This window comes from Aplidium turbinatum, chromosome 17 (genome assembly GCF_918807975.1).
Source record: "Aplidium turbinatum chromosome 17, kaAplTurb1.1, whole genome shotgun sequence".
NCBI classification, from domain to species: Eukaryota; Metazoa; Chordata; class Ascidiacea; order Aplousobranchia; family Polyclinidae; genus Aplidium; species Aplidium turbinatum.
The window spans coordinates 5,638,829-5,647,495 of NC_137488.1; the positions used below are offsets into that span (position 1 = coordinate 5,638,829).

The following is an 8,667-nucleotide window of genomic DNA, read 5'->3' on the forward strand; positions in this document are numbered from 1 at the left end:
CAAAAGTACCACCTAGACCCCCCTGTCAACGCCCCTGTGTGGTGGTAAGTCACCCTTAGATGAAAGCGTTGCTAATGTGTGCAGAGTGCAGACGTCTTTAGAGTCGGATGTCATCTCTGGCTTTCAGCGTAAAATTGAGTCTCGTGATATGGAAATAGCAGACCTGAATAAAGTCATTCAGGATTTGACCTTGCAAAATGAAACCTGTGAATTGTCTCGCAATGACATTTTGGCTAGAGAACTTGTTGAACCGAATATTGAGTTGAAAGATGGTCGATTTGAGATACCTGTACCGTTGAAGGAAGATATTGATTTACCTAACAATTTTGTGTTGGCGTCAGATAGAGCTGTTGCTTTAAGGAAGAAGGCTTTAAAACAACGTGAACTTCGTGATTTCCTTACTGACACCATGAAAGATCTTAAATCTAATGGCTATATTGAGCGTGCTGGTGAAGCAGGAAATGTCAAGAGATTTGAATGGTATTTACCATACTTTGTGACGTTACAATTAAAAAAGCGCATTGTTTACGATGGCAAGTTTGAATTTCGAGGAACTTGTGTTAATGATGTAATGTTTTCGTGTCCTGACTTGTTAAATCCTCTGGTAGATGTCTTGGCTAGATTTCGGCTTGGTAGATTTGGTCTCATAGCTGATGTGACTAAATGCTTCTTTCAAATAAAGTTACCTGAGTCGCAAAGGGATTTGTTTCGTATATTGTGGTTTGAAGATGATGACCTTGAAAATGGTAGGATGGTACCATTTCGTTTTTGTGTACACCCTTGGGGAATAAAGAGTAGCCCATATATCGCTTGCTTGGCTATAAAGAAAATGATCGAGCAGAATCCCAGCGGTGCTGGTGAACTAACTCTCTGCAATATTGCAAATAATATGTACATGGATGATTTTATATTTTCGGCTGATAGCTTAGAGGAAGCTCAGCAAATCACTCATGAATCAATCGCTTTGTTTGATAGCCGTGGATTTAAACTTGTTAAGTGGAGCGCTAACAAGGAGGCTATGATTGTCTTGTCAAATTTGGATAATGAGATGCTCTCACCTTTGATTCGTGACATTGACTTTCAGACTGAAAATATGACTTTGCCATCAGCGAAGACATTGGGTTGTGTGTGGCAAACCGAGTCTGACGAGATGCGTATCGCATGTTCCTTAAAGCCCTTAGCTAAACACACGCGCAGAAGTATGCTCAGTCAGCTTGGACAAAATTTTGACCCGCTAGGCTTTGGAGCGCCATTTTTTCTAAAAGCACGCCTGATACTTCAGCAATTGGTGATAGACAAGTTTGATTGGGACACCGAGGTCCCTGATAGCTTTGTTAAAGAGTGGGAGTCGTGGCTTTGCTCTTTGGACCTGCTTAAGGATTTTTCGTTACCGAGATGGTATTTTGCAAACTCTGGTGTGTGCAGTCCGGATGATATTGTTTCATATCAATTGCATGGGTTTAGTGATGTTTCGAATCAAGCTTTCTCTTCTGTTGTTTACTTGCGTAGATTGGTTAATGGAGTTCCTAGTGTGTCTTTCGTTCTGGGTAAATCTACCATCGTTGTAAAAAATCAGTTTTCTTGGCCGATAGCTAGGAAAGAGCTTGTTGCCGCTTTGAATACAGCAAGACTCGTGAAGCAGGCCTACGAGGCATTAAAGATGCCTGACTGCATTAAATATTTTTGGTGTGATTCTCGGACTGTGTTGCAGTGGGTTAAAAACCCTGATTTACGTTTGAATAAGTTCATCACGCGTCGAGTTGAGCATATTTTATTGTTGTCTGGAGCCCAGGATTGGCGTTTTTGCCCTACCGGTATGAACCCAGCTGATGTTGGCACAAGGCCAAATCTTATTACAAAGAAAGAATTTCGAGAGTTGTGGTTAAATGGTTCTAGTCTTCTCTACCAGTGTGAGGAAATTCCATTTGTAGAGAATGCCACTTCAGTACCTGTCCATAGCCTATATCTTCGTGACGAAGAGGAGTCGCTTGACGTTGGACAGGGTGGCCTTCACAAATTGATCGAGGCCGCACCTTCTTTGTATGTTATGAAAAAGAGAATCGCTTATTTGGTTGCCTTTGTTGAATTTTTGTACTGTAAAACGAGAAAGCGTAGCTTTGTGAAGCCAAAACTGGACGCGTCTTATCTTAATCATGCTTTGGAGTTGACTATGAAGTTTGTTCAGAAGAGCGTGTATGGCGATGTGGTACATTTAATGACTAAGCGATCGCCGGATGTCCTTGAAGAAGTGATAAAGCGGGGTAGTGTTGGCGCTTCGCAACGTGAGAAGCAACGCTTGAAAGAATTGCGTTCACTTAAAAAGTACAGACCTTGTGTAGATGACGCTGGTGTAATCCGCATTGAAAGGCGCTTAAGTAATTCTCCCGAGACCTCTCTAGAAGCAAAGCATCCGATCGTTTTGCCTTCGAAACACCCCTTCACTAGGCTTGTTGTACTGTCGCATCATAATCGAAATGCGCACTGTGGAGTACAGCACACTTTGTTGTCTACGCGACAGAAGTTTTGGATCGCTAATGGTAATGCCTCCGTGAAGAGGTATCTTAATGACTGTGGTGTATGCGCGATTGAGAAAGCGCGGCCTATAAGGCAGCTCATGTCTGATTTAACTTTGTCTCGCACAACTGCGCATAGGAAACCCTTTTTTGATTGCTGCTTAGACTATCTTGGACCTTTAACTTTTGTTGAAGGTAGAAGTCACAAAAAAGCTTGGGGACTCTTGTTCACATGTATGGCATCTCGCGCTATTCATGTTGAGCTGGTTACGTCATTGTCGCTGAGTGATTTTTTACTTGCCTTTACTAGGTTTACAGATTTACGTGGGCAGGTTAATGCTATCTATTCCGATAATGGAAGCACCTTTCAGGCAGCGTCTAAGAAGTTACCCGAGTTGATAGAATCAGCTGAATTTCACAACGCCCTGAGACAGAGGGAGATAAACTGGGAATTTATACCTCCGTATGCTCCAGCGCAAGGTGGCGCCTGGGAGGCAATGGTAAAACAATTTAAAATTGCATTTTTTCACATTTTGGACTCTTCAATTCGTAAGCCCAATTTTATTGAACTGCTTACGTACACAGGCAGTGCTGTTCGGATCGTGAACGAACGCACTTTGGTACCTTTGAGTGACGACCCTAGGGATTTTACTGTCATCACCCCTGCCTCACTTTTGACCCCATACTTAGACCCATACTGTGCTGTTGGGCAACCACATGATCGTGACCAACTAAGAAGGGATTATCGGTTCAATTTGTCACTTTCTCAGCAGTTTTGGAGTAAATGGATCGATTTTTACTTGCCAGGGCTTCAGGGCCGGAAAAAATGGTTAAAAATGGCCGAGAATTTGGAGCCTGGTCAACTTGTAGTGGTGGATTCTCTCCAAGACATTGGTAAACGTGGGAAGTATTATGGTTTTGAATACGATAAATGTCTTGAAAAATTGTGGAACTTGTTGTAATTTTTTGTATTATTGTTTAACTAAAATAAGAATAGGCTATTTGCATTGAACAACGTAATATCATCTATAGACTTTGATATTTACTTTAGCATCGTTTTAAACATGTACAATGTACAGGCGCAAAATCTCGAAAAAATTTTTTTCTCTTTTAAACTTTTCGTCAGTTTGGAATATTGTTCCTTTTGGTAAATGTATCTCATACACCAAATTTCACAAAAAATTATTAACGTTTGACCCTGGTTCACCTGGCTTGAATTTTTTCAAAATATCGAGTTTTCGCTTATCCCTGAAACTGCTCACTCGCTATCTTTTAATGCACGGTCACCAACTGGCGGCCCGCCACGCTGTATCGCTGCGGCCCGCGGAAGGTATCAGCGTACAAGTATAACCAAAAATACATTTCTTGAGGAGTCAAAGAGCACATGGCAAAAAATACTTTCCGGGAAGCATATTTTCGCTTTGCATACGATTCCACCGACCGACCAATCAGATTATAGTTCTAGGTGGGGATTGCTTAAAGCTATTCCAATGCGATGTCCAGCCACACTGTCCCAGTGGTTGATTAAAACGTCTGTTTTCGAATTTCGAAAATGTCTGTTAGCATAGGGTTGCTTATTTTAAGTTTGCAAATGTCATGTAAACACTAGTGTGCGTTTCACCGTTATTGTGTTTCACGAGCAGTGTTCTCTTTATGCAAGATTTTGTTGGCAAAATAGGTCGGTGTGACAACTCAATTTATAATGAATTGTCAAAATATTATATATATATTTAAAGACTTTTTCTGATTGTATTGTGAAAATATTTAGCTTAGTAGGCCTACTGCAAAATCTTTTTTTTTTTAAAGAAATATTGAACGCTTCACGAGTTTGCGTGTCATCTTTGCACAGAGACCATGCTAATTTTCTCTGTATCGTTCCAATTTTAGTAACTTATATTATGTACTGCCGAAGCAAGTAGGCTACTGCAAAATGTTGTTAATCAACAAATTCTTGCCACGCTGATAAACATCGCAAGTGACAGTTGTCTATAATAAAAGAAAGACGGTTTTATAGACTCTCACAAAAAGGATGAAAAACCAACTCATTGCTTTTTTAGAGGGAAGACTGTTCATGAAATACGATAGAATTACGATTTTTCAGTGATTTCCACAAGCGTTTGTTTCATGGTGCCTGGTTTCGTTTCCCCTGTTATTGGAGCCTATTTTTCGCTGATATGTTTGCAGGTCACAATATTGTTGCTTGTATTGCGATGTGTCAAACATTTCCTTGTTTACTGACATTGTTAATTCCAAGAGATCTTTTGTGAAGCGAAGTGACAACACGGCTCTTGCTTGGCGATGAATATTCTGATGAAACCGCTCGCCTCGCTATAAGTGCGCAAAACAAGTGGCCTCGTTTATTAGGCATTTGTTAAAAAAAGTCAAAAGTGTTGTAAAAGGAGCCTGGCCTGGCAGTAACGTTGTTCGATTAATTTTGTTGCTGCGGTATTCTAACATAAATATGAACAACATGTAACGTTGGATACTGGGTACGAAATGCGTTCTTTTCTGGCATAAGAGTCAACCTACCTAAAATTTTATTAGTGCGGCCCGCCACAGCTCTCCTTAGTGCCAAAGTGGCCCGCATGCAAAAAAGGTTGGTGACCCCTGTTCTAATGCATTCTAGCATCTTAATGGACACAATAAGAGGCAGTAACACAAACTTGTAGCAAGCAAAGTAGTTTAATTACCAACTCTATGAACACTGACAAACTACTAAGTACAAACAAAGTGCATACATTGTTTTGCCTAACAAACTAGACAAATAAGCAAAACAAAGCTATCCGTGAACAAACGCAGTTCTTTATTATGGTTGGCCTACTGAGCAACACCCATCAAGGTACGAAGGCCATTTATATAATTACAGAATAGAAAGTTATATTCTTCAGTAAAATAGCTGCTTAGAATTTTATCGTTGCGGAAGAACGTAATCTTGGCCTCGGAGTCAAGAATGCCACGTTGATCGAGATGAGGAGCCAAGATTCCAGCTACCACTTTTGATAACTAAATCTTTAACAACTACAGTAGGTGGTAGAAATGGTTTTGAGAAAAAAGCTTGACCTTGCTCCGAAACATTACTGAAGGTATTGAGGTTACTCTTAGTCATGCCCATTTTTCTATTGTTTCAAGCAAATCACCAATTGAAATAAGAGAGGGCAAAAAAAACAGAAATGGCAACGTCCACGCAATGGCTACCTTGCACACTCCGTGATGTTCCAACTTCTTTTGAACATGCTCACCGTACAGAAGTATCAATTTTCATGGTGATTCCACAGCTCTCTTTATGCCATGGCACTCTGAACTTTTTCTTAGCCTTGAGCCCATCAGAAACGGGTTTGAGTGCAATGTTTGCATAATATAGGAGGAACCCAGGACTTATCCATGACTTATCTTGATCACCCAGCTTCATGTCAAAGTAGCCTAATAATAATAATGCTTTTTTTATATAGCTCTGTATCTATCGCAGAATGCGTTGCTTCTCTGCGTTGCTTCATGCAGTAAAATATATCTGGTTTGTTTTTACAGCATCCTACTTGTCAAAGCATAGTTAATAAATATACGTCATAAATAAATAAATAAAATAAATCACAAATATTCCGTCAGCCTAACTAGTTTTAAGCTAAATCTCAGGACTTTTAACCTTTGTGACATCGTTGCTTTAAATTACTGAACCTGCATACATACATACTCAAATTTGTCTTGCTAATGCTCTTTGTTTACAAATTATTTTTGGAAGTGGCTATTTTGAGTGCAACAAATTGAAACCTATCACCGTTTTGAAGTATCACTAAATAAAACAACTTTAATTACACTTTTCAAAATCACTGTCAACTGAATTAGTTGATCAATCAATGTTTTTGGAAATGATGCTGGCTAAGCACCATTGCATCTTCCAAATATGGTACTAATTTCAAGCTTACTTTAGCTTAAAGCTTCCACAAATATGTAGTAATTAAACCCTTCAATTACTAAGCTGCTGTATATACTTGGTACATTGAACTTTAAAGACCACCTTTAAACTTATGAACTTTAAAGACCACTACTTCAAACTATAAATTAATCACTTCCTAAGTAATTTGAAAACTCACATCATCTTTTAACTACTTGTTGGCCTAGTCATGCTACCAGTGCCTAAAAAAGTTGTCATGTCATAGATAAAGCAATTGCAACTGCGAAAAGTAAAACATAAAATCGTATATTAAGAGTGTTATATGTGATTTGGCAAAAAAAGTAAGCATCACAAAAACGTCTATAAAAATTTTTTCCCGAAATATTTTTCGGAATTTTATTTTTGAATCGTGTTCAGAATTAAATTTCCTTTCCAGGGGTGGCAATCTCGTGGTGCGGCAGACGAAGGAAACCCAAGCAGAATGGTTTGAAAATGGAGTAAATATCTTATGTAGCCAATATAAAAAGAAAGATTTCGACGTTTTGACACCCCTTCAATAAAGCGTCTATAAAAATATTTTCCCAAAATATTTTTTGGAATTTTAATTTTGAATCGTGTTCAGAATTAAATTTCCTTTCCAGGGGTATCAATCTCGTGGTGCGGCAGACAAAGGAAACGCGAGCAGAATGGTTTGAATATGGAGTAAATATCTTACGTAGCCAATATAAAAATAAAGATTTCAACGTTTTGACACCCCTTCAATAAAGCGTCGATAAAAATATTTTCTTAAACTATTTTTCGGAATTTTATTTTTGAATCGTGTTCAAAATTAAATTTCCTTTCCAGGGGTGGCAATTTCGTGGTGCGGCAGACAAAGGAAACGCAAGCAGAATGGTTTGAAAATGGAGTAAATATCTTACGTAGCCAATATAAAAATAAAGATTTCGACGTTTTGACACCCCTTCAATAAAGCGTCTATAAAAATATTTTCACGAAATATTTTTGAAATTTTATTTTTGAATCGTGTTCAGATTTAAATTGCTTTCCAAGGGTATCAATCTCGTGGTGCGGCAGACAAAGGAAACGCAAGCAGAATGGTTTGAAAATGGAGTAAAGATCTTAATTAGGCCTAAAATGAATAAAGATTTCGACGTTTTGACACCCCTTCAATAAAGCGTCTATAAAAATATTTTCCCGAAATATTTTTCGGATATTTATTTTTGAATCGTGTTCAGAATTAAATTTCCTTTCCAGGGGTGGCAATCTCGTGGTGCGGCAGACAAAGGAAACGCGAGCAGAATGGTTTGAAAATGGAGTAAATATCTTACAAAGCCAATATAAAAATAAAGATTTTGACGTTTTGACACCTCTTCAATAAAATGTCTATAAAAATATTTTCCAGAAATATCTTTCGAAATTTTATTTCTGAATCATGTTCAGAATTAAATTTCCTTTCCAGGGGTGGCAATCTCGTGGTGCGGCAAACGAAGGAAACCCAAGCAGAATGGTTTGAAAATGGAGTAAATGTCTTAAGCAGCCAATATAAAAACAAAGATTTTGACGTTTTGACACCCCTTCAATAAAGCGTCTATAAAAATATTTTCCCAAAATATTTTTCAGAATTTTATTTTTGAATCGTGTTTAGAATTAAATTTCCTTTCCAGGGGTGGCAATTTCGTGGTGCGGCAGACGAAGGAAACGCGAGCAGAACGGTTTGAAAATGGAGTAAATATCTTATGTAGGCCTGCTAAAAAATGAATCAAGATTTCGACGTTTTGACACCCCTTCAATAAAGCGTCTATAAAAATATTTTCCCGAAAAATTTTTTGAAATTTTATTTTTGAATCGTGTTTAGAATTAAATTTCCTTTCCAGGGGTGGCAATCTCGTGTTGCGGCAGACAAAGGAAACGCAAGCAGAATGGTTTGAAAATGGAGTAAATATCTTATGTAAGCCTGCTAAAAAATGAAGATTTCGACGTTTTGACACCCCTTCAATAAAGCGTCTATAAAAATATTTTCCAGAAATATTTTTCGGAATTTTATTTTGAATCGTGTTCAGAATTAAATTTCATTTCCAGGGGTATCAATCTCGTGGTGCGGCAGACGAAGGAAACGCAAGCAGAATGGTTTAAAAATGGAGTAAATATCTTACGTAGCTAATATGAAAATAAAGATTTCGACGTTTTGACACTCCTTCAATAAAGCGTCTATAAAAATATTTTCCCGAAATATTTTTCAGAATTTTAATTTTGAATCGTGTTCAG

At 38.1% G+C, this 8,667-nt stretch overlaps 1 pseudogene; it reads right to left on the reverse strand.

Annotated features, from left to right (window-relative positions):
• Nucleotides 1–4,317: 4,317 nt before the first annotated feature.
• Nucleotides 4,318–4,416, reverse strand: LOC145787042 (U6 spliceosomal RNA; annotated as a pseudogene).
• Between the last annotated feature and the right edge of the window lie 4,251 nt (nt 4,417–8,667).